We start from the raw sequence: 26,096 nt of genomic DNA, 5'->3' as shown, positions 1-26,096 counted from the left end.
TTCTTTTAGGTTATATTCGCTCAAAAGATAATAGATTAGATAACATTTTTTAGTGTATACATGTATACTTTCTTTTTCGGTGTAGTCAAGAAGTACCTTATATATTTGGTCTTGAAGATTATAATCAATTTTAAAGTTGAGTTTATTTTGAAAAAAAAACATTTTAGGTCTAAAATGGAAACAACTAAAAAATATATGGTCTTTTATGAAACAAAAATACCTAATTTACCTATTGATGACCTGCTAGTGTCTGAAATAACAAGTAACACATAAAAGTTGGGTCTTTTTCGGAAAAGAAAAAAAATTTAGGTCTAAAAAGAAAAAAAGTCAGAATATAAGGTCTTTTATGGAAAACTCATTTGAAACTTGAAAGACACCAAAGAGAGGAAGAAAGAACCGGATTTTCACTATAAGGGTTGTCGGATCTGCACTCTCTCATCGGAAAAATGAGAGGCGGACAGCGTTTGGGCAAGAGAGTAGCGAGGAAGAAGACAACATGTTTTCCGGATCAACGAATCTCTGCTGATGCCGACACTCTCCGACAACTGTCTGTCGAACAACCATTTATTCCTCTCGGTCGCCGGAAAACTTCCACCGTTCCTATCAGTCATGAAATCTTGTCTGATGGTCGACGACATGTGATGATAAGTGAGTGATGATTATGAGGGTTCTAGGATTTTAAAGATATTTTAGTTTGCTTCGAAATTGTGATGTATGTTGATGTTTAACACCTTAGGGCATGAATCGAGGGTACAATTCTCTCTCTAGGTACCAGATTTTGCATCGCCGGAGGACCTATTTTAAATTTGGGGATTTTATCTCGAAAACTGATGTTGATTGAAGGTTTTAGATTAGGAGTTATGTTGATTACACTATCACATTTTGGTTTGTTGTGGCTTCAAATTTCACTATTTCAGAAAATTGGTGTTGATTCCATTTGGGATTGAGCTTTAGATTATGGTTTTAGTATCAGGTTTCAATTCTTGTTCTGTTATCAGATTTAGTGGTTGCAGGAGGTGCCAATGGTGATTGTAATAGGTGCCGATGGCGGTGTCTGAATGTATAAGATGATGGAGGGTTGTTGTAAACGAGAATGAGAGAGAGGAAGATAAGGAATGAGGGATAAAAGGAGATAGGACCCATAAATATTTAATAGAGTAAATTACATGAATTGTTTAAATTTACAGGTTTCTTATTAGTTTAAATTTACATGTTTCATCCATTTTGAAAGATAAAATGACTCTAATGTCCTTTTGAAAGATAAAATGACTCATTAGTTTAATGTCATTTTCAATTTATTTTTCATTTATTTTGATATTTATGATTATTATTAATTATTAAAAAATATTTTAATCATTTATAAGAGAATCTCTCTCTCTCTCTCTCTCTCTCTCTATATATATATATATATATATATATATATATATATATATTTATATCCTGTTTAAGAACAATACGTACCACTACCCTCGGAAAATCTACACCACCACTAGAAATACACATAACCATCACCAAAAACTCCTCTTTGTTGTCCTCGTTCTCAATAATCCCTACGACATCAAATCAAATGATATCATCCAAAACTAAAATGAATTTGAAATCAAAATCCAAAACTCAAGCTACATGCAAAAACCCAAATCAGAAAAAGAAATTTTAACACCAAATTTTAAGCTACACACCAAAAAATATAAAGATGCAAAATTGGAAAATTTGAAACCCTCATGCTTTCCTGTTTGAGAGTTTAGCAAAATCAGAAACGAGAGTTTAAGAAAATCAGAGCATGGTTTTGTAAACCCTGAACCCTACCGTCAACCATGGTCTTCCTGAAGCTTGTCGGTATGCTGCTCATGATTCTGAGTTGCAGAGAAAGAAGCTTAAAAGTTTTTTTTCTGGGTGTATTTCACATCAAATGAGGAAGATTGGTGTGATAGTAGCCTCTACAGCTCTGCACAGATAGCCTCGATCTCACACCTAGACGACCGGTAGACTCAAAACCCTTGGTAGGTCGCGTCGGGGGGGGGGGGGGTGGTGAGAGGTCCAAGGTCTTCGGAATATGCTTGGATGAGAAATAGAAAATAGTGAGGAAGAGTTTTCAGAGTGACCACACATCCGCCTTCGATTTGTTGTAGCCTTCCCGCCGAATGATTTCCGGTGCAATATACAATGGAGTTCATCACTAGAATAGAGAGAGGATTGTGAGCTTTAGGGTCTGCCATTTTTTCTTTGAAAAGAGCTAAGGGACCGAAGGAGGGGCATGGAAAAAGAAGGGGGAGGGTGGGTTGGTGAAGAGATTGTTATATATATATATATATATATATATATATATATATATATATATATATATATATATATATATATATATATATATATATATATATATATATATATATGGTTAGGATTAAATGTGAACTACAAATATTATGTGAATGTGTGACCGAATTATGATCATTGGATTGAAAAAAATTAATGACTATGATTTTAGGGTGCATTGTATTAATGTAGGATAGCAATTACTATATAATTACAATCAATTAATTCTAAGGTCATTAAAGAGTAATTATGACATTTTATTAAATGAGATAAAGAGAAGTAACTATATTTTAGGAAACCAAGTCAAATGTATTAATAAAATTCAGATTATTATTTTTAAAACCAAATCACAGAAAATCACGTATTGAAAAATGTGCAATATTTATTTACACAATAATCACATAAAACGAAATAGATTTCATTCTTTAAGAATTACTTAGTTTCATAACATATTTCTTTCTATAAAAATTAGGCTATTTCACTATTAGTTTTACAAAATATTAACAAAATATTTTTATACAATGTTCAGAAAGTACAAAATTAAAGAATCGGGTGATTTGATTCTTTAAAAATCAAGAATTTACTTGAAACTTATTTCATTCTTTAAGAATCACATTTCAATCTTTAAGAATGCATTGACTAATAAATATTTTTGAACTACTGTCATAAAACTAGTGAGATATGTGAAAAAAATTTCATTCATTAAGAACGATACATTAATACTTTATAACATATTCTTTTGAAGTATTTGCAATATTTTTTTACACAGATTCACCAAAACTATAGACCAACTGAAAATTCTTGAAGAATAAGAAAATATTATTTTTACACATAAAAATATACTACAGTGTGTAACATAATCTTGAAGAATATGCAATAAACTAATATATTCTTTGTATGAATTCTGAAAGAATGAGTATTCGATTTGGCACTATATTTGAGTTTTAGTCGCCAACTTTCTCGATACTTATATTAAAGAATTCAACTTAAACTGGTTACCAAAATTATAGGAGCGAAGTTAAATGAAATGAGTTACAATAATTATAAGATTATAACTGAATATGCATTTATTGATTTATATGTGAATTACTATCGTACCAATATTAAATGATTGATCAAAAATTGGTTATACAATCACACAGTATATAGTGTTCATATATGAACCTAACTCTCTCTCTCTCTCTCTCTCTCTCTCTCTCTATATATATATATATATATATATATATATATATATATATATATATATATATAAGTTTAAAATTAAGAAATAGATAAAAGAAAATTAAAAAAGAAATTATTAAGTGTAAAATAATATTTTTATGTCCGAAGGGATGAAGCATGCAAGTTTTAAACAAACGAAGGACAGTCCGAGTTAATCTCAAAAAACAAGGATTGAACGTGCCTTTTGGCATTTGGACGATGTACGATTCATGTAATTTACTCTATTTAATATCTTTTAAATTAATTATATAAATAAATTGAAGGGAAATATAAATGAATTAAAAAGATTAAAATAAATTAATAAGGAGAAAATATTCATTTTATGTTTGGAGGTATAAAGCGTGTAAGTTTAAACTAAACGAGGGACGGTCCGAGTTAATTTTTGAAAATAAGGATTGTTGCATGAGAGACAATTCGTGTAATTTACTCTATTTTAAACTTATGATTTTGGTTACCTACATAATTTCTTTTTATTGTTTTGCTTTTTTAGTGTTTCTAATTTATTTAGCCGTTATATACTTTTATGATATTTATTGTGGTATTAACTTACACAATTTATATGTTCTTATTATCAACATCATTTAATATGTTTGTACAATTAATAATGAGTGATTTACATTATCCTGTATTCCTAATTTATATAGAGGTTATAATTTTTATGGTATTTATTATGGTTTTAACTTACATATTTTATACGCTCTTAATTTCCATAATGTTGCCTAAGCATTCCTCCGTATATAATTATTTGGATCGAAACTTCATTTTAATACTTTTGTTGTCCATTTTTTTTGAACCGACAAATACAAATATTATAATTTACTCCTAAACTAAACATCTAATTCCACTTATGTCTACCACGAGACTTGAACCCTCGACCTCAAAGAGGGAGGGCACCACCTGATAAAGTTGGGCTAGAAGCCCTTAATATGGTATAATTGTCATCATTTTAGATGTAGACCGTTAATGTTTGAAAATCACATTTTAATATCTTATATACAAACTAGATGTTTGCAAAGAAGTTTCCATGACACACCCGGGGTGACCGGTGAGCTCTACCGATTCCCTCTAAATGATAAAAAGGAAAGCCAAGTGTTGAGGAAGGAAAAACAGGCAAAGTTGCCACCTCTCCTACTTTCTCTTCCTATCCTAACAGATCTTACACGACAATTTTGGCTTCGTTTCCCAATCGACTCCACCACATTCTACAACCCTCACCCCTCGACTCCGACCTTCTTCTTTGATTAAGGTATGTCTAATATCTTTCCTTGAATTCTGAAAACCTAACACATTCCCCTTCTCTCTCGCTACTTCGGGAAAATAACACTCCGACCTAATTCTCTTTTTAACTGTGGTTAAAGCTAACACATCCCTCTTTCCGGGAAACCTAAACCTGTAACAACATTGATTGAATTTCTTGTTAGATTGTTACTTCTAAATTAATATAGTTCAATACTTCTGTTATAGCATTCTTAGTTCTAACTGACAGCCACAACAACTAATTATCATACAATTTCCACACTGTAGATCCCAAGTCACATACTTGAATGCCATAAAGTTCAAAGATTTGTTTGAGCAATCATCGTATCATAAACCATCCGTTAGGACCATAAGTTAACATAAATTTACCATTATTAAATATCTCCTTCATTCATGAAAAACCCTATCTTTATCCTCAATTCAAGAACATATTTCGTTGATCGGTGCTTATAGATGGAGATTAAAGCTTGTTAACCCATAGCCTTTGGAAATGGTTTATTGTGCCATAAAATTTCATAAATTTCACATTCTTAGTCCAAATAACTTGACTTAAAGTAAGAATCTCCAAGAGAACATAGAATCACCATCTATAGTTAAATATCTTTTCAGAAAAAAAGGATAAGAAATATGAACCACAACCAGCAATCAAACGATGATGAAACTGCAGTCACAGATTTTCTTGCCTCTTTAACAGACTACACCCCAACTGTAAGATTTGATTCTAGTTTCTCTTTCACTTATTAACAATTAACAAATCAACCTTTTATCAAGATAGTCTTATATGTTCTTTTTTAACATATTCCCGATGAACTGGTGGAACATTACTTAGCCAAAAGTGGGTTTCAATGTCCAAATGTTCGATTGTATGTATCTGAACTGGTATCATCTCTTATGTTTCTATCTACCCACATATTACTTGCTGATTTTTAGCTATTTGCATATGTGTTCTTGAAAGATGTGATTAAAAATTATACAAAACACTCGGATTAATGAAATGTGATCTCCACCAGAATACTGAGACTGTGACAGAGATTACTGCCAAGTTCTGGGAGAGGGCTTTATTGGTTCCACAGTATGCAATAGATGAGGAAATGAAGAAGGTGAGGTATCATGATATGTTGCGGGGTGATATCAGGGAGTTTGTGAGTATTTCAGGGTGCAAGACCCTGAATGATATGATTTCTAGAGCCCAAGAGTGGGAGATCAATTTGGAGCATCTAGGGAAGAGGGGGCCAGATCAGGTGCATGTACTGGGGGTCCCGGGAAGAGACCTAAGACTTCGAATCAACATTTGAGAGGCCAGCAGGGCCGGAGTCAGTGCAGCACGTACAGGAAACTTCACGATAGGGTTTGTCATTCTAGGGGTTTGGGTTGCTACAAGTGTGGCAGGGTTGGTTATGTCAGCAGGGATTGTCCTCGGGGGGCAAGCCCGTTATGTTTTCACTGCAACCAAGTGGGCCACAAGAAGGCCGACTGTCTGATGTTGAGGGGAGGAGCAGTGAGTGCGCCTAATCCCTCTACGTTGAGGATCAAGGATGGTCGTAAGGGTAGGGAAGGAGCCCCAAGCAGGGAGGAGCCAAGCATTGCAGTGTCAGACAGGGGAGGCCAGGACTCCAACATATGATATTGCAGGAATGTTATCTTTTGCTTTCTCTTTGATTGTTATCAGTATTTATGTTGTTTGGAATTTTGCATTGATTTGGTAAGCGCTATCTTGGTTTAATTTTTTTTATTGATTGAGTTGCATCATTAATAATTGTTATATGCCATTTACATTCCATGAATCATTAGTGGGTCTGTAGGGGGTTGTATTTTGTGAAGCGGATTCCAGTGTGTTCGGTTGTTATTCGGGTTCTTGGTCGAGATTGGTCCATGGGTATCGTGTGGAAGATCTATGGTCACGATTCAACGGGTTAGTTCTCTAGTTTCGTCAGGGTTCTGTGGTTTTAGAAATCGTGCTTGGTTGGATCTCGGGGGTGCCAAGGGAAGTGGTCTAATGCTGAGGTTTTGGTCTGGGCATCAGCTCAGAGGGCTTCAAGATTTGGGTGTTGTATCATCAAAAGTGTCTGGGGTTATCAGTTTTGCTAGGATTTCGGTAATGTTTATCTGGTCTTCAAGGGTTGTGCGGTCGTTGGGTTTGGCAAGTAATGGAACACTAGCATTTGTAAGCACAGGTTGTCAGCAGTTCGATCATTAGAGGGTAAGATGGATTGGGAATCCTTCAAACCTTGGGTGTTGTAAGAGCTTAGTCGAATCAAAGTGAGGGATAACGGTTCTGGTATCTGGGAGCAGAAGCAAGCATGAAACTAGGATGAGTTTCACACCCCCCCCCCATCGGGGAGGAAGGTGGCCCAAGTGGCCGTCTGGATTGAGGATTATGCGAGTTGGGAGTTTGGGAAACTCCTGTGACAACCATCAAATTTCGGTCAAGTCAAACAAAGTCAACAAGTTAAACCGGTCAACTCCATTAACCCTTGTATGTTAGGGTTTACGTTATGTAATCACTGTACAATTCGCTATTTTAATGAGAAAACATCATTTGGAAAGTTCATGTGTTTGATATTCCTTAGCCTTAACAGTGCTAACAACGAACCAAAGCGATAAAACACTATTGCACAATCATCGGGATTGTGTAGGACACTAAATCATGGCTTAACGGGGTCTATGGACCTTGCGTTGCGAAGCCGGACACTCAAAAAGATCACAAACGAAACCTCTCTCAATCTCATTCAAACCCTACTCAAGATTACTTGACGCTAATAGGATCAAAACTCATACACTACGATATAAATTGACGTTAATAGCAACATAGTATAGTACAACGTTATAACTATAATCAAATTAAATTATGATACCATATTAAAATCAAATCAAAATATAATGCTCTAATTAAATTTAAAAGAATCAAACTTGAATGCTATAATTAAACTTCAAATCAAAGTAGATTGTTATAATCAAATAATAACTCATCTTTTATAAAACTCAATTTTTATAAACTTTATATTAAATTTTATAAAACTCTATTTTTATAAACTTTACATTAAATTTTATAAAACTCTTATATTAATTATGTAAAAGATGCTTGTGTTAGTGGGAAATTATGAAGACCACCAAAAGCAAAAAGATTATTCCCATGGTCTCCCACTCACACCTCCCATCCACTTTCCTTTCCTTTTTCTCCCAACACATTATTCTCTTCACCACTTAAACCTTCTCTATTCTTTCTCTCACTCTCAATCTCGAAATTCATCCAAGAAATACTCATATTCAAGCCAAGAACAATCTGTTATACTCAAATCTTCATCCCTCTTGAAGCATTCATCAAGGTATGTTGTTAAAAGTTTCAAATTCATACAAGAAACAAATTAAATCCACCAAAATATCTAAAACTCATTTTATGCATAAACCTGATTTTTCTCAGAATCCCATCAATAAAATAAGAAGTTCTGGAAATTTTCAGAAAATAACTTATTTTTATTGAATTACTATAATTATTGCAATAAAGTAGGGCAATAATTCACATAAAATACTTTTTGCATTCAATAAATTCTGAGAAAATTCTGGGATGACTAATATATTGATTAAACATAATTTATGAAGTTTCATGCATTTATATTACTGTTTACTATTATTTATGATTTTATTGATTAATTAATAATGAAATATATAAAAATTACTTCCCATAGTCACAAATATCCGAAACTTATACACTGGGCTCTATATCATGTTATAAAACTATGGTTAATTTTACAGAATTTTTGGGAATCATTTATTATTTTTCCCGAATTTTGTTGTTGTTTAATCATTAAAGTATTAAATAAATGCTAAAACAGTTCAGAAAAATATAAAATTTTTGCAGTAATTAATATTGTATGAAATAATGATTTCCTAATAATTTCATAATTTTTCAATACTGTGTACTATTTAAAACCATTTTCCTAAGTATTTAAGCATGTAAAAATGCATTTTAATGATTATTTCATATAAATAATTGTTAAAATCTGTAAATAATTATAATTGGGCAAGTTATTATTTTAATAAGAAATTATTAAAATCTGGCCTAAATTGAAAATATAAAGTAATTAATTCAATTTAAAATTCATTTAACAAATGAATACCTTAATATTATAATCAAAATGAATTATTGTTAATTCATCTAATATAAGAATATGTGTCTAATTATTTGTATTAGTACTCTATTCTCGTTTAGCAGTTCCTAAACCAAAACTATTAATTATATTAGGTTCTACGCCATTTTGACCCGAACCGTCTATCGTACGACACACGCATTTCGTTTTGGAACTAATGTGAGTAATCTACCCCATACTTTATAATTTTCAATACTTTTGGGGTATATCATGTGGTTCTAATATGTTCCAACTTCATTTTGTTGTTTTATCACAATTGAGACATTGTTGGAACATTTATACGTGAGTCATTAATTGTATAACTATTGTTTGTTTACGCTACATGTACTTGTAGTGCATTATCATTTTTAGTCTAATCTCCATGACTATGCCCGTATTCTTGAGGTACGTTATGGACAATAATAGCGCTATTAGGTTGACCACCCCGCCTTGGGACGCTAAGGTGATTGATCGCACGTGGTTGAGTGTGTATGATGATTAGATGCTCCATCCTATATATATTTATATATATATATATATATATATATATATATATATATATATATATATACATATGTATATATAGGGTGAGGACTTATTGTTGTTGTTATCATTTGTTAATCAATTTTTGATTTATAAACCGTTATCTCAAATACAATTGTTTGCCGACTTCAAAAGAAAACAAATTTCCAATTATAAAGGTTTCAACTTCACAATTTTCTCTACTAAAATTAGATTACTCACCAACTCTCGTAGTTGACCTGTTTTTACCCATGATGCAGATTTGAAGAATGAAGTTGATGAAAAATAGGTTGTGCCTTAGAAATCCACAAGACTATTTAAATTTGATGTAATAAATGTTGTTCGTATTTGGATTTGTATTTGTATGTTGTGGATCATGTTTGCATACTTAGTACTTAATTGAATCTAATCATATTATAACATAGTTGTCATGAGACTTTGAACAATATATCACGCCTCGATCGATTCCGACAAGGATCGGGGTGTGACAGATTGGTATCAGAGCCTTGACTATAGGGAATTAGGTTAATTGCCTTGACCTAGTCTATAGCCTCTAGGGTCCTCTCGTATGCTAGTTTATAAAATGCACACACAACTGCATGCAATTCACACTTAGAAAATCCTAGGAATACCTTTGTGTGTTAATTGCTCCCTTAGGTGCATACGTATTACTCCTGACACTTATATGTGTGCATACACTAGTGAATATTCTCCTCTTTCTCTGAAAATCACACACATATTCAAGTGGTTTAAAAAAAATGTATATACATATATATTCCTTAGAGCTCATAGGAAATTCAAAGTCATCCACTCTACTTGGGTAGGATCATAGTAATGGACGCGTAGTAACTGGAAGGGGGAGGTGCCGGTAGCCCGAAAGTCCTGACTAGGCAAGCATTCGTATACATCCCAATCAACTGAGGGACCAGTTTGCTTATCTGGGGACCAAAGGCGAGAGTTCCCAAACCTATAGGCCAAAGCGCGTCATTCACATTACTTTTGAGCCATCAAAATACCCGACCTTATCAAACGTATCCGAAAGGATACACTCCAAAATGGCCAACTCATTGGACTATTAAGTTCCCTAATGGGCCTAGAAGTGGGAAAGACATGTGAAAACTTAGTTTTGTGGGGGCCCACGCAAGTGCTACATGTTTCACATTTAGTAACCATGGAAAGCCCAAAAGGTGCCCAACACTCCTAACCATGGCCCAACAAGTGTTTTACAATTATTTTACCCAACAATGTCTAAAAACTTTATTTCCATAATCAATTTACAAATAACTCACAAGTCCATATGCGTGTTTCTCGTAGTTGACTTGTTCCTTGTTTGGTTGTGGACTTAGGGTAGACTCATTAGGATCAACAGTCTACTAAAATTTTAATTACACGTAACTGGGGGCATGTCGAGTGAATCTTAGGAGTGGATCAGACATGGAACAAATCACAAGATTATAATCAAGTTATTCCTACTAAATTCATAAGTCTATTTATATAGACCTCTAGTATAGAGTCGTCGGCGTAGTCGTGTCGGCAATCTAGAATATGGCTAAATACATAATACAAACTATAATACCCAAATTATACAAAATTTTCTGCATAAAAAAATCAATAGACAAACAAACACAATGAAACTAAAAAGGGTATCAAACTATCAAGAGAAAAACACATACAATGTAGATTAAAATCCACTAATTATAACAAAATGGCTAAAAGAAAAGGTAAGGACTAAGGATTGTTAAGTTCTCTCTTCTTATAAATAGCTTTGAAGCAAGCTTGCCTAAGCTTCTTTGTTCTTTCTGTCAATTCCATACCTGGCAATTTCTCCATCATCTTCTTGTGCCCTTCTAACGTCTCTATCTCCTCCTTTAATCCCAACTCCTAGTTTTTTTTTAAAAAAAAGGTAGATGCAATATATTTTTCGTGTGAGTTCACAAAATTTACAATGAGTTAAGTTTATATAAATATAAATCAGGAAATCGTAGTAAATCAATTGAATTGATGTGGAATATGCCTAGGGCCATTGTTTATGTTATAAAGAAACTAATAATTAAAATTTTAGAAAATACCAAAACTACTTTGGTTACCAAGTGCAGGCATGCATGCATGAGTAATGTATAGAAGGTTATTATCGTAATTTACCTTGGCATTTTGAATGAGGGATTGTAGGCTCGTAAGTTTTCTATGAGGCCATCTGTTTATGTTTAGCTCTCTGCATCTTTTCTTCAACAATGTTAACCCTATCCCTAGTTCCTTTGCCGCCATGATTATCGGCATCTCAAAGTACTTCGCTATCTCTTCAAACTCCAATGGTCTCAATCTCTTTGCCACCTTCCGACCACCGTGATCAGTGGTGGCAGCACTAGAACTACATGTAGCCTCACCACCGGATTTACAGTCTTCACTGAAACTAACCAATGGTAAATTACCATCCTCCCAACAATCCCATAAGCTTATGTCTTTAAGGGGATCTAAATCGTGAAACTCATTTCTAGAAATGATGTTTTGATCTTTGTTAAGTACTGTGGAAACGTTCTGATCGAGCACTTCATGCAATTTTTCCGACAACTCGTAATCATGATGGTCGAGCCTGTCACCACTGCAAAAATCCAAAAAACTCAAGATAATCAAATCCAACACGATGGAAGACTCTTTTTGATCACTACAAATCCAAACCATGTTTTGATCAATATAGACAAAATCACTTTTTTGTGCGAAAGATGGGGTAATGAGTGACGTTTATATATACCTGAAAAGATCTTGATGATCAAAGTACTGAAACCAATCGAGGTCATATATGGGGTTTTGATGATCTGCAGGTGGATCCATTTGTGAGGGAGAAGTTAAAAATTGCGGTAAGAATGTGATGATTTATATAAGTGAAGTGGGAGAAGTAATTAATAACAAATAAAGAGGAAATAAATATATATGGTCTATGAGCCGTAACCTTCTTCTTCAATTCACACACATATACGTATATGTTGCTGCAAATTATGACTTATGTGCCTCATGCATTTAATGCATCACATGCCTACTGCATATTCTTGACTTTGAAGCTACGTACCAGTTTCGAATTTCCCCAGTAGCACACTTTTCATTAGAAAGTACTCAAAGTCTTCACACATGAACCAGTTAGAAAGTACTCCAAGTCTTCACACATGAACCAATTAGAAAGTACTCCAAGTCTTCGCACATGCAAATTATGACTTGTGTGTCGCTATAGGTAACTAATAAAACTTTATTTTTTTTAACCCCTTAAATATCAGTACAAGCTTCTAACATCGACGTTTAAATTCTAAATTTCTTTTTATTACTAAAACTAGCATCGATTCAAGTATATAAACCATGAATCTTGAGAACACGACAAAACCCAAATAAGTCTTATCATCTATGTAAAAACTCAGGGTTTTTACTAGTGAATCTATCAGTGGCGGAGCTTGAACAATTAACTTGGGGGGGGGGGGGCGAAAATATTATAAACTGAAATTAACAAAAAAATAAAATAATAATAACAGATTTTTTTCAACAAATAAACACCAAAAACACCTAGAAAAAGAATTACAACTCAACCCGACAACCTTTAATGTCTTTAAAAACAGATTATGAATGATATATTAGTAAGCAGATAGCAATTTCTCTTTCAATGTTTTCATCTTTCCCATGATTATATCTAGAAAAATCAAAATGAAGGAACAATTGATTCAATCAAAAAAATCAAAAATCAAAATTTGAACAATAACCAATAACTCATTTAACAATAACCAAATCAATCTTTGTTTTCACTTTTCAGTTTTGTTTGAAGCTGCCTAGCTGTTAAGCATAACCAAATCAATAACGAAATCTAAAAATAAAAAAATCAAACTGAAAACAACAGCAACAGTACAAGACCCAACACCAACAATAACCAAATCTATAAGTTCATAACTTATAAATCAAATTGGCGAGAGTGAGACCAGGCGACTGACTTGGCGAGACAGCGACAAACGAACAGCATGCGAGATAGGCAGCGAATTGGGCAAATGGGGATGAATCGATTTTGATTTCTTGATACCGCTTGGTCGCTTGGAGAATTTGGAGTATTGGACAATTCTGATTAGGAATCGGGAGGGGCCAAAGCCCAAGTTTGAAGATAGCAGGCTTATAACTATTTTATTTTGAACTACAATTCCTACTTCTAGCCCAAAAATCAGGAGGGGGCCACTGCCCCTCCTGGCCCCAATAATACTACGCCCCTGGAATCTATGATGGCTAGTGTAAACATTATGGTCATATATCATTAAGATTCTATGGACTTAGAATGTGTGATTCCGCCTCATTCCCTGTTCCTTGTTTGGTTGTGGGCTTAAGGCGGGGTCACCCATCCGAATGCCCTTGCAATCTTAATGATATACGACTAGTTTACGCCAAGCTACTATAAAAGAACTGGTAGGACTTATAATGCAAATTTCGTCAAAATTTGTTGAAACATTCGTAATGATGGAACTCGCTAACTACGTTATAAAATATTCATAGTGGTAATACCAAGGATAAAACAGGGAGTATAAAAGCACACATAGAATACTCTATCATCCCAAAACAATAAACTCCTTTTAAATCGACTCAGTTCAAGTTACAATAAGAAATTTTCAAGGTCGTCATGTGACATCAGGAGGGTTGTTCCTCACCAAAATCAATTTCTTGTACTACGAAACGTTTTCCACATCTTTTTCCAAACTCTTGAAGTCCCAGTCAAAATGCAAATTTCGGGACGAAATTCCCTCTAACGGGGGGATGATGTGACAACCATCAAATTTCGGTCAAGTCAAAGTCAAACAAAGTCAACAAGTTAAACCGGTCAACTCCATTAACCCTTGTATGTTAGGGTTTACGTTATGTAATCATTGTACAATTCGCTATTTTAATGAGAAAACATCATTTGGAAAGTTCATGTGTTTGATATTCCTTAGCCTTAACAGTGCTAAACAACGAACCAAAGCGATAAAACACTATTGCACAATCATCGGGATTGTGTAGGACACTAAATCATGGCTTAACGGGGTCTATGGACCTTGCGTTGCGAAGCCGGACACTCAAAAAGATCACAAACGAAACCTCTCTTAATCTCATTCAAACCCTACTCAAGATTACTTGACGCTAATAGGATCAAAACTCATACACTACGATATAAATTGACGTTAATAGCAACATAGTATAGTACAACGTTATAACTATAATCAAATTAAATTATGATACCATATTAAAATCAAATCAAAGTATAATGCTCTAATTAAATTTAAAAGAATCAAACTTGAATGCTATAATTAAACTTCAAATCAAAGTAGATTGTTATAATCAAATAATAACTCATCTTTTATAAAACTCCATTTTTATAAACTTTACATTAAATTTTATAAAACTCTATTTTTATAAACTTTACATTAAATTTTATAAAACTCTTATATTAATTATGTAAAAGATGCTTGTGTTAGTGGGAAATTATGAAGACCACCAAAAGCAAAAAGATTATTCCCATGGTCTCCCACTCACACCTCCCATCCACTTTCCTTTCCTTTTTCTCCCAACACATTATTCTCTTCACCACTTAAACCTTCTCTATTCTTTCTCTCACTCTCAATCTCGAAATTCATCCAAGAAATACTCATATTCCAGCCAAGAACAATCTGTTATACTCAAATCTTCATCCCTCTTGAAGCATTCATCAAGGTATGTTGTTAAAAGTTTCAAATTCATACAAGAAACAAATTAAATCCACCAAAATATCTAAAACTCATTTTATGCATAAACCTGATTTTTCTCAGAATCCCATCAATAAAATAAGAAGTTCTGGAAATTTTCAGAAAATAACTTATTTTTATTGAATTACTATAATTATTGCAATAAAGTAGGGCAATAATTCACATAAAATACTTTTTGCATTCAATAAATTCTGAGAAAATTCTGGGATGACCAATATATTGATTAAACATAATTTATGAAGTTTCATGCATTTATATTACTGTTTACTATTATTTATGATTTTATTGATTAATTAATAATGAAATATATAAAAATTACTTCCCATAGTCACAAATATCCGAAACTTATAAACTGGGCTCTATATCATGTTATAAAACTATGGTTAATTTTACAGAATTTTTGGGAATCATTTATTATTTTTCCCGAATTTTGTTGTTGTTTAATCATTAAAGTATTAAATAAATACTAAAACAGTTCAGAAAAATATAAAATTTTTACAGTAATTAATATTGTATGAAATAATGATTTCCTAATAATTTCATAATTTTTCAATACTGTGTACTATTTAAAACCATTTTCCTAAGTATTTAAGCATGTAAAAATGCATTTTAATGATTATTTCATATAAATAATTGTTAAAATCTGTAAATAATTATAATTGGGCAAGTTATTTTTTTAATAAGAAATTATTAAAATCTGGCCTAAATTGAAAATATAAAGTAATTAATTCAATTTAAAATTCATTTAACAAATGAATACCTTAATATTATAATCAAAATGAATTATTGTTAATTCATCTAATATAAGAATATGTGTCTAATTATTTGTATTAGTACTCTATTCTCGTTTAGCAGTTCCTAAACCAAAACTATTAATTATATTAGGTTCTACGCCATTTTGACCCGAACCGTCTATCGTTTTATTACTTTCTTTGTTTTTATTTTATATCCCCTATATCCAATTTTTCTCGCAACAACCCAAAAAGAAATTGATTGTCATCTTATTATTACCTTATCCATCGTCTTTACCCTTAATTTGAACATTGGAAACATTTGACCAGCCTATTCATCATATAACAACAAATATCATACACATTAATATTGTGAAATTATTATTATTATTATTAAAACTTAAAAATCAATATTGTGTTGTCATACACTACTTTGAAGCTTTTTCTTATCAAAAGAAAGATAAAGGGACAATATGAGTAAATACCCACAAAATAATAGTGAGAGTTAATACACATAAGGCAAAGGTAACATCACTAATGATGTACAAAATTAATGATGAAAATCTCTTACCTAGAGTGTTAGAGTGTGATGCTGGTCTCTCTCTTCAAAGTTGAATCTTAAAACATCCAACTATCGATGTACATAATTATTACACCAAGGAGTGAAATCTCTTTTCTAGGTGCAGGAGATACAAAAAATAGAAACACCATTATATCAAAGCGTAAGAAACGGATATAACACCTCCATAGTCTCTTCAAAATATATTTACTAGTGGAACGGGTTTTACTAGTGGTTGCATTGATGAGTGTTGTGGTGGTCAGCATCGATGAGTGGTGGCGGGGATGGACAGCAAGTTAGGGTAGAGAGAGGGAGAGTAATGGATGAGAAAGAGATCAATTCAGAAATTACCCTGAAAGCACCAAATCAGTCATCAATTTTTAAACGTAAACCACTTTCAAGTAAATAGAGATGTAGAGAAAGAGAGAGAGATAGAAGAAACAGAAGGCGGTGATGGAAGTAACTCACTGTTCGAGATAGGGGAAGAGCAAGAAAATAATAGTCAGGGTGAAGGAAAGCATCGAGAGTAAGGGAAAGCATCAATGAATATAGTTTGGAACAACAATGTGTAGATACCTGTTCGGTGTTCAGGGCATGATTGTGCTTGTAGTTTCTGATCTTCGTCGACAGATGATGACGGTTACAGAGGATAAATGACTTGGGAAAAGAAATCGATGATGTTCATTTGAAGATGTCGATGGTGGTTTTGTACATTTTTGTGTGTGTGGTAGCTAATGGGGTGAAATTAGGGTTTCCATTTCATTCCGATGGCGATCGAGAGAGAGAGGGAAAGAGAAAGAGAGAGAGAAAGAGAGGCGAGAGAGAGAAAGAGAAAGAGAGAGAGAGAAAGAGAGGCGAGAGAGATCACTGCATCTTTGGTGGGGGAAGTCGGCAGCCGTGGACCTTGGGTGGGAGACGTTGGTGGAGACGATGAGAATTGGGTTGATGGTGGTTGTGTTTAGGAGATTAGGGTAAGTTCGTCTAATACGATATAAGATTGGTTATATATGCTTAATATTATTGTACATGAGGTAATATATGTTGTACCTCTTAATTTTCAAGAAATGGACAATATCCTTAATAATATAGTAAATATATATATATATATATATATATATATATATATATATATATATATATATATATATATATATATATATATATATATATATATATTTGCAATTTCGGTCCTCAGTGTTTTATAACGATTTTGATCCGTGGACCATCAACTTTAATAACACATCTCCTACATTTTAAAAGTGAACATTTTGCCCTTACTTAATATTTTTGAATTTGTTATTAAATCTTCTTTAATGTCTTACCAACACCACCACTGCCTTCATCATCACATAATTTCTGGTTGCCAAAAACATATGAAAGGGCAAAGTTGTCATTTCAGAATGGTTTGGTTTAATTAAGCACATAAAGAATCTGGATGCTGAAGATAGGTTTGTTTAAAGGGTTAAAGCCACCCTCCTCGATATGCTTCTGAAGCATTCAAAGAGTTCTTGGTTCATCCATTTTGAATACTTTAACAAATAATTTTTTTTACCGTTTTGATCATATGGCATTATGTTACTTTTAACCATTTGCGTCCAAAATGAAATGGCAAACTTGTCATTGTAAAAAATCTAACAGATTTTCTGTTAAAGTTGACGGCTCACGGACCATACCGTTATGAGACCCTCTAATAAGGACCGGAATTGCAAAAAGGTTTTGTTTTGGACCTTATCCCAAAAATGCACCTAAACAAAGGGACCAAAAATCTGTCTAATTTATCATCACATTTTTTTAAACCAAACAACACGTTATGATTTTGGAAGAACAGAGTCACAGTGAAATGAATAAAGTAATTCAATGAGCATGACAATAAGATAGATCATTATCATTCCACTATCTTGTTTGGTTGGTTTATACTTTATAGGATTGAAATGCTATAACCGAGTACATTTTTCAAAACATAATAATCTCTTGATATAAATAGGTACATTTTTCGAACTACAATGCCTTAATAAGAAAAAATATAGAAAATACAATGTTGTGGTGGACCAAATTGAGTAATTGTAAGATGCTAGAATACACAAATGAAAATACGTTGTTATTTCTTTCATTTAGCCCTAATTACATGTATGTTGGCTTAATAAAGAGCTCTTCTATATTCATAATCCCTTGGGTTATGATGCTTACTTTTGTTTTTTTTTTTTTTTGACCCCCACGCCTTTAATGGTTATAAGTTTAAGTTATTTATATAATGTTTCATGACTAGTCTTGCTCTTTGCATTATTTTTGTTGTTTCTTTAGGCCATTTTTAGTGCATCAATCAGAGAGAGATGTATTCGACACACACACTTTCCAAGTCGGCCAATAAAGCTTCTCGTGATTTGTGTAATTCAAGTGGATAAGACACTATGCCTTAACCTTGAACGAAATATTAAATACTTATAAAACATATAAACGGATTATGTTTTATAAACACATAACACCAAATATTAAATTTGAAGTTACAGAAGTTATCCTCTAGTGATCTTGACACGTCAACTTGTTAGTCATTTACAAAAATATTATAAATTATCTTTGATTTCTCGGGAATATAAATGCTTTTTTGTTGAATACTGAGTCATATTCAATTCATATTCTGTAAAGAAAATTTGGCCAGATTCAATTGGTTTGTAATGGGGAATAGACTTGGCAATTAACCACTTATTTTGATAAAAAAGAAGTTAGCTTACAGACCACACAAGAATAAAATTTTGTCATTGACTTCCAAGTCTTCCATGACAAGAAGCTGCTCTTCCTTTATGGATTTATATATCAACTCGGTCCTCCATCATAGGAACCCATCACTTCATCTTAACAATCCATCTTTCTACTCCAGCTCTTCTTTTCCAATCTCTAAATTAACTAATCGAATTAGGGTTGATAATGGGGAATCAGAGGGGTTTGGGGCTCCATCTCATTTTTGTATGTGGTTTTCTGTTTGCAGGAGCCACATATACTACTACTTGTTTGGGTGATGGAAATACGAGTCTCACTGTTTGCTCTGAGCAAGAGCGACTTGCTCTTCTCAAGTTCAAAAACAGTGTTGAAGATGGTTCTGGAATGTTGTCATCATGGGTTGGCAATGACTGCTCCCTGTGGGAAGGAATCCACTGTAATGGTGTCACTGGAAAGGTAGAAAGCCTTCATCTCAGAGGAGATTTCGATGTTTGGGGTCAAGGCTACAAATACTTAGTTGGTAATGAGGTGAAGTCTTCTTTGGCAGAGTTGAGGAATCTCAAACACTTGGACTTGAGTGGGAATTATTTCCAAGGAAGTCAGATCCCAAAGTTCATTGGATCCTTGAAACAACTGGCCTACCTCAATCTCTCTGATGCTGGTTTTGAAGGTACTATTCCTCCTCACATTGGAAATCTTTCTAACTTAAAGCTTCTTGATCTCAGTTCAAATTTTAAGTTGATGGCAGATGACATGGCTTGGACTTCTGGCCTTTCGTCACTTGAACTTCTCAACTTGACTTTGGTAGATCTTGGGGGAGCACGAAACAGGGACATGCTGTTTTACATGATTCCTTCCTTGAAAAAATTAAGTTTGTGGAGATGTGGACTTTCTAATGCTGATTTTGGCCCTTTTCTTAATTCCAGTAGAATACTTCCCAACATCAAACACCTTGATCTTGGTAGCAATTCATTCGAAGGTCCACTCCCTGGCTTTCTTCAAAACATATCATCCCTAACATTTCTAGATCTTTCCGGATTCAATCTTAGTTTGGCATGGAACTTTGCAACCCTGCTAAGCATGATACCTTCTTTAGCAGAGCTGCATTTGTCAGCTTGTGGGCTCCATAAGACGCATCTATCTTCCCCTCGTCACAATTTCAGCACACTTTCTAACATCCAACACCTGGATCTAAGTGGAAATTTAATTCATGGCACATTTCCGTCTGTCTTCACAAACATGAGTTCCCTGAGAGCCCTTGACCTCTCAGGAAACATGCTGAATTCATTGGTTCCTATTATGCCTAACCTTTTAGATCTTGCCCTTTCCTATAACCAGTTAACCGGTCGCATTCCTACGTTCCTTGGGAATCTTTCCAAACTTGACCTTTCAGGTAATCAGTTGAATGGCTCGATTCCAGAATCTGTTGGAAATCTAGCAGGTTTAACATATTTGGATCTAAGCTCCAATCAGTTAAAAGGCCCCATTCCAGCATCTCTAGGAAGACTTGTTTCATTACAATCAGTTTCGTTGGGTTCAAATTTCTTGAATGATACCATTCCAGTTTCAATTGGGCTACTTTCCAAACTCCGACATCTAGATATTTCTAACAATTCTTGAGAAGGAGTAGTTTTTGAAGCCCATTTTGCTAACCTTTCGATGTTGAAGCATTTGTATGCTTCTCTTAACACCAAACTGACATTTAATGTTTCAAGTGACTGGATACCTCCATTCCAATTGGAAATTCTTCAACTCCATTCTTGCAATATCACAAATGGATTTCCACAGTGGCTTCGGAATCAAAGAAAACTTTGGATGTTAGTGTTATCCAATGCTAGAATGTCAGGACCTCTGCCTGGATGGTTGCGGAAGATGCCCATGATTCCTCACTTAGATCTCTCTCACAACCAACTCAATGGACCTTTGAAAAACCTTCCTAATGGGGCAACTTATGGTCGGTATCGATTTGGTCCTTCATTGTTTCTGGAAAATAATTTTTTCAATGAGTCGATTCCAAGTTCATTGTGTAGAAGGACAGATTTGGTATATCTTGATCTTTCCAAGAACAGGTTAACATGTAAAATTCCCAAGTGTTTTGTGGATCTGCAAGAGTTGTATACCTTGATACTTAGCTCAAATTGGTTATCTGGTGTCGTCCCAAGTTCTGTAGCTCTTAATTCATTACATCAGTAAAATTGAAAGACAACAACTTTGTTGGTGAGCTTCCGCAAGAATTAGGGAATTTACTATATTTAAGTATCTTAGATTTGGGTGATAATAGATTGTCTGGAAATATACCCGAATAGGTCGCAGAGAACCTTACAAATTTGGTAGTTTTGAGGTTACACAAAAATAACTTCACCGGAAGAATTCCGCAATCATTATGCAAAGCTTCACATCTTCGAATTTTGGATGTTGCAGACAACAACTTAAAGGGAACCATCCCTCCTTGTCTTGGAGAATTGGATGCCATGGGTAATGATTGCGATTATGGATACTTTCCAGGTAGCTTCTTGGACGATGATGAAAATGTTGAGCAGGTCATGAAAGGTGTTAGTCTTGAATACACAACAACTTGGGGTTTGGTTTATAATATGGACCTTTCAAGCAATCAACTTGTTGGAGAAATACCGGTCGAGCTAACTGCACTTATCAAGTTGGTGGGTCTCAACTTGTCTAATAATCATCTCAACGGCTATATTCCAGACTCTATCGGAAACATGACGGAGTTAGAATCTCTTGATTTATCTGGAAACCAGTTAAATGGGTTGATCCCTCCGAGCATGGCAGATTTGACCTTTTTGAGCCATTTGAATTTGTCACACAACAACCTGTCCGGACGAATTCCAACAGGAAGGCAACTGCAGACCCTTACAGATCCATCGATATATGAAGGGAACAAAGATCTCTGTGGGCCTCCATTGCCTAGGAATTGCTCCAATCAGGAAGAACCAACAACAAAAAACAAGAAGAAACAAGGAGTAGCTGATGAGAAGACTCAGGTTTGGCTGTTTTATGTGGACATAATTTGTGGTTTTGCAACAGGGTTTTGGGGTGTTATTGGACTTCTGTTGTTCAAGAAGCAGTGGAGATGGATCATTTTCATGTTTGCTGAGGAAACCATGGACAAGATATATGTTGCAATCGTAGTAACACTCGCCCCAACCCCGTATTATCTTTTTATAATATTACATCTCATTTGAAGGTGTTCAACTAAGACTGTTGGACCACCGCCGGCCATCGCCATACCGCCGCCGGCCGTCGCCAGACCGCCACCGATCGGCTGTCAGACCGCCATCGGCCACCATCGGACCGCCACCGCATCGAATCTTCATGAAATTGCTCCCCGAAACACCTCTAATCGTCCATTCTCTTCCTGAACCAGCTCCGCCTCTCAACTTCTTCCGCCGGAAAAGCACCACTGTCAGAAACCACGTCTTCGCTTATCGCCATCTCCGTCTGCTTCCCTCTATTTGAAGAAATGAAGAAGCAAATCGCAGACTCCATCACCAGTGGTTCTCTACCTCCCACCGATCAATTTCCGTGACGGAGGCAACTCAAGTACCGGTATCAGACCTACAATACACTCAACATGTTTGACTGATACGAAACAGACATGGTTAAGAGTAAGATTTAGTAAACAAATAGAAAAGTAAGAGAAAACAGATGAGATCTAGGCTTTTTGAAGGTCGTTGGTTGTGATTGATTGAACTATCGAAGGAGATACGACTCATATGAGTCACTAGTGGCGACGTCTAGTTAATCGGAGAAGAAAGTTTCGCCAGAGGAGGGAGTCACCGGAGATGAAGGTGTCGCCGGAATATTTAGGACGAATCGGGAACGTATTTTTGGTAAATTTCATCTTTATTTTCTGCTTTCCAACATCTTCATGCCGCTGCAACATAGATTTAACTCTCAAGCTTAGTCGGAGAATAAATATTCACCGGAGGAAAAAGCCACCGGAGATGTTGTCGCTCAAGATAAAGCAGTCGTTGGAATTTGCTTTTGCTTCTGAATTTAGATGAGAAGGTAATACACTCAATTTTGACTTTTCAAAGATTCTATTTACCGATCTAGGTTAAATTGCATTTGGGCCGTATAAATAATGGATGTGGGTGTTGGACTAATACTAATGGATTTAATATTTGGCTATACTTAAATAATTTTTTGTGATTATGAATACATTATATTAATAAATTTAATTATTAGACTTATTTAAATTTTGAGAAATAAATAGGATAAATAAATTAACTTTATAGATTAAAGAGTATATTAGTTTGTAAGAATTTGTTTTATGAATAGAAAACAACGTTTTTAAAACACTTTGTATTTATAAATGAAATAGCATGTAAATGCATATTTTTTTATTATAAAAAAACATATAATCAATTGTGATTAAATACACAAAAACAAATAATGAATTGAAAAAAAAAAACAAAAATAAATATTATCTATATAAAGTCACATGTGATTAAATAAAAATAGTCACATGTGATTAAATACACGACAACAACTATTGACTCGAAAACGTGAACACGAATCTTGTCCGCATAAATCATATGTGATTAAATACATATAATCATATTTGATTAACTACATGAGAACACCTATTGAATCTAAAAAAACAAAAACAAAACTTGTCCATATAAATCATATGTGATTAAATACATGAGACCAACTATTGAATCAAAAACACGAAAATAAATAATTTCAACATAAATCGTATATTATTAAATACATATAATCACATGTGATTACATGTGATTATATGTATCCAATCACATATGATTTATATGGACCAGATTCATTTTCGTGTTTTGATTCAATAGTTTATTCTCATATATTTAATCACATGTGATTATATGTATTTAATCACATATAATTTATATGGACAAAGTTTGTTTTCTCTTTTTCTCGATTCCATAGTTGTTAATTATATGGACAATATTCGTTTTCAGAATATCGTTAAATAGTTGTTCTTTTACATTTAGTCACATATGATTTATGTACACAAGATTCATTTTCGAGTTTTCGATTTAATAATTTTTCTTTTTCCACATTAATCATATGTGATTAAATAAATCTAATCACGTGTGATTATATGAATCTAATCACATATGATTTATGTGGACACAATTCATTTTTGCTTTGTCGATTCAATAGTTATTCTAATGTATTTTATTTCATGTGATTATATGTATAACCGTATGTGATTAAGTCATGAGCACAACTATTGAATCGAGAAGGTAAAAATGAATTTTGTCCACCTCAAATCATATGTGATTATATACATATAATCACATGTGATTATATGTATCCAATCATATATGATTTATGTGGATAAGATTCATTGTCACATTCTCGATTCAGTAATTGTTCTTTGTCAACTGTAATCATATGTGATTAAATACATATAATCACATGTGATTATATGTACCTAATCACATATGATTTATATGGACAAAAAATAATGATGTCTATATAAATCATATGTGATTAGATACATATAATCACATATGATTATATACACGAGAACAACTATTGAATCGAGAACACAAAGATAAATATTGTCCACATATATCATATGTGATTAAACGTATATAATCACATGTTATTATATGTATCTAATCACATAGAATTGATGTGGAAAATATTCATTTTCGCGTTCTTGATTCAGTTTTTGTTCTTGTGTATTTAATTACATAGATTATATGTATCTAATAAGATATGATTTATATGGACAATATTCATTTTCACATTCTCGTTCAATAGTTGTTCTTGTACATTTAGTCACATATGATTTTTGTACACAAGATTCATTTTCGTGTTTTTTATTCAATAGTTTTTCTTTTTCCACATTAATCATATGTGATTAAATACATACAATCACATACGATTAAATACATAAGAACAAATATTGAATCAAAAATGTGAAAACGAATATTATCAATATAAATCATATGTGATTTGATACATATAATCACATGTGATTAAGTACATGAGTACAACTTTTGAATTGACAAAGAAATAATGAATATTGCCCACATAAATCATATGTAATTAGATACATATAATCACATGTGATTATATGTATTTAATCACATATGATTTTTGTGGACAATATTCATTTTTGCCTTTTTAATTCAATAGTTGGTCTCGTGTATTTAATCACACACGATTTATGTGAAAAAGATTTGTTTTCACGTTCTTGATTTAATAAATCGTATGTGATCAAATATATATAATCACATGTAGTTATATACACGAGAACAACTATTGAATCAAGAACATTAAAATAAATTTATGTGCGCATTAATCATAAGTGATTAAATACTTATAATCACATGTGATTAAATATATGAGAAAAATTATTGAAACGAAAAATCAAAAATGAATATTGTTCATGTAAATCATATGTGATTGGATACATATAATCACATGTGATTATACGTATCTAATCACATATGATTAAAGTTGACAAACAATAATTATTGAATCGAGAACATAATAATGACATATGTGATTAAATATATCTAATCACATTTGATTAAATATATCTAATCACATTTGATTAAATATATCTAATCACATGTGATTATATGTATCTAATCACATGATTTATATGGACAAAAAAGAATAATGTCCATATAAATCATATGTGATTAAATACAAATAATCACATGTGATTATATACACGTAATCACAGGTGGTGATGATGGTGGTGGTGGTGTGTAGTGATGTTTGGTGGTTGTAGGTGGTGGTGGTGGTGAAGGCTGGTGGGGGTGACATGTAGGGTGGTGATTATAGTGGGTGACAGGTGGCGGTGACGAGTGGTGGTGATGGGTGGTGGAGATGGGTGAAGGTGATAGGTAGTGGTGGTGGGTGGGTGGCGGTTGGTGGTGAGGGTGGTGATGGTGTA

The 26,096-nt window shown here is 33.4% G+C and overlaps 1 pseudogene across 1 annotated transcript; it reads left to right on the top strand.

Annotated features, from left to right (window-relative positions):
• Positions 1-19,225: 19,225 nt before the first annotated feature.
• Positions 19,226-25,982, top strand: LOC145129604 (receptor-like protein EIX1; annotated as a pseudogene). Its single transcript, XR_013717559.1, has 2 exons — positions 19,226-23,206; positions 25,884-25,982. The product of XR_013717559.1 is annotated as a receptor-like protein EIX1 (transcript).
• The last annotated feature ends 114 nt before the right edge of the window (positions 25,983-26,096 follow it).

Source organism: Lactuca virosa, chromosome 8 (assembly GCF_052849685.1).
Source record: "Lactuca virosa cultivar CGN04683 chromosome 8, Lactuca_virosa_CGN04683_v6, whole genome shotgun sequence".
Classification (NCBI taxonomy): Eukaryota; Viridiplantae; Streptophyta; class Magnoliopsida; order Asterales; family Asteraceae; genus Lactuca; species Lactuca virosa.
This window is presented reverse-complemented; position numbering and strand designations above follow the sequence as displayed.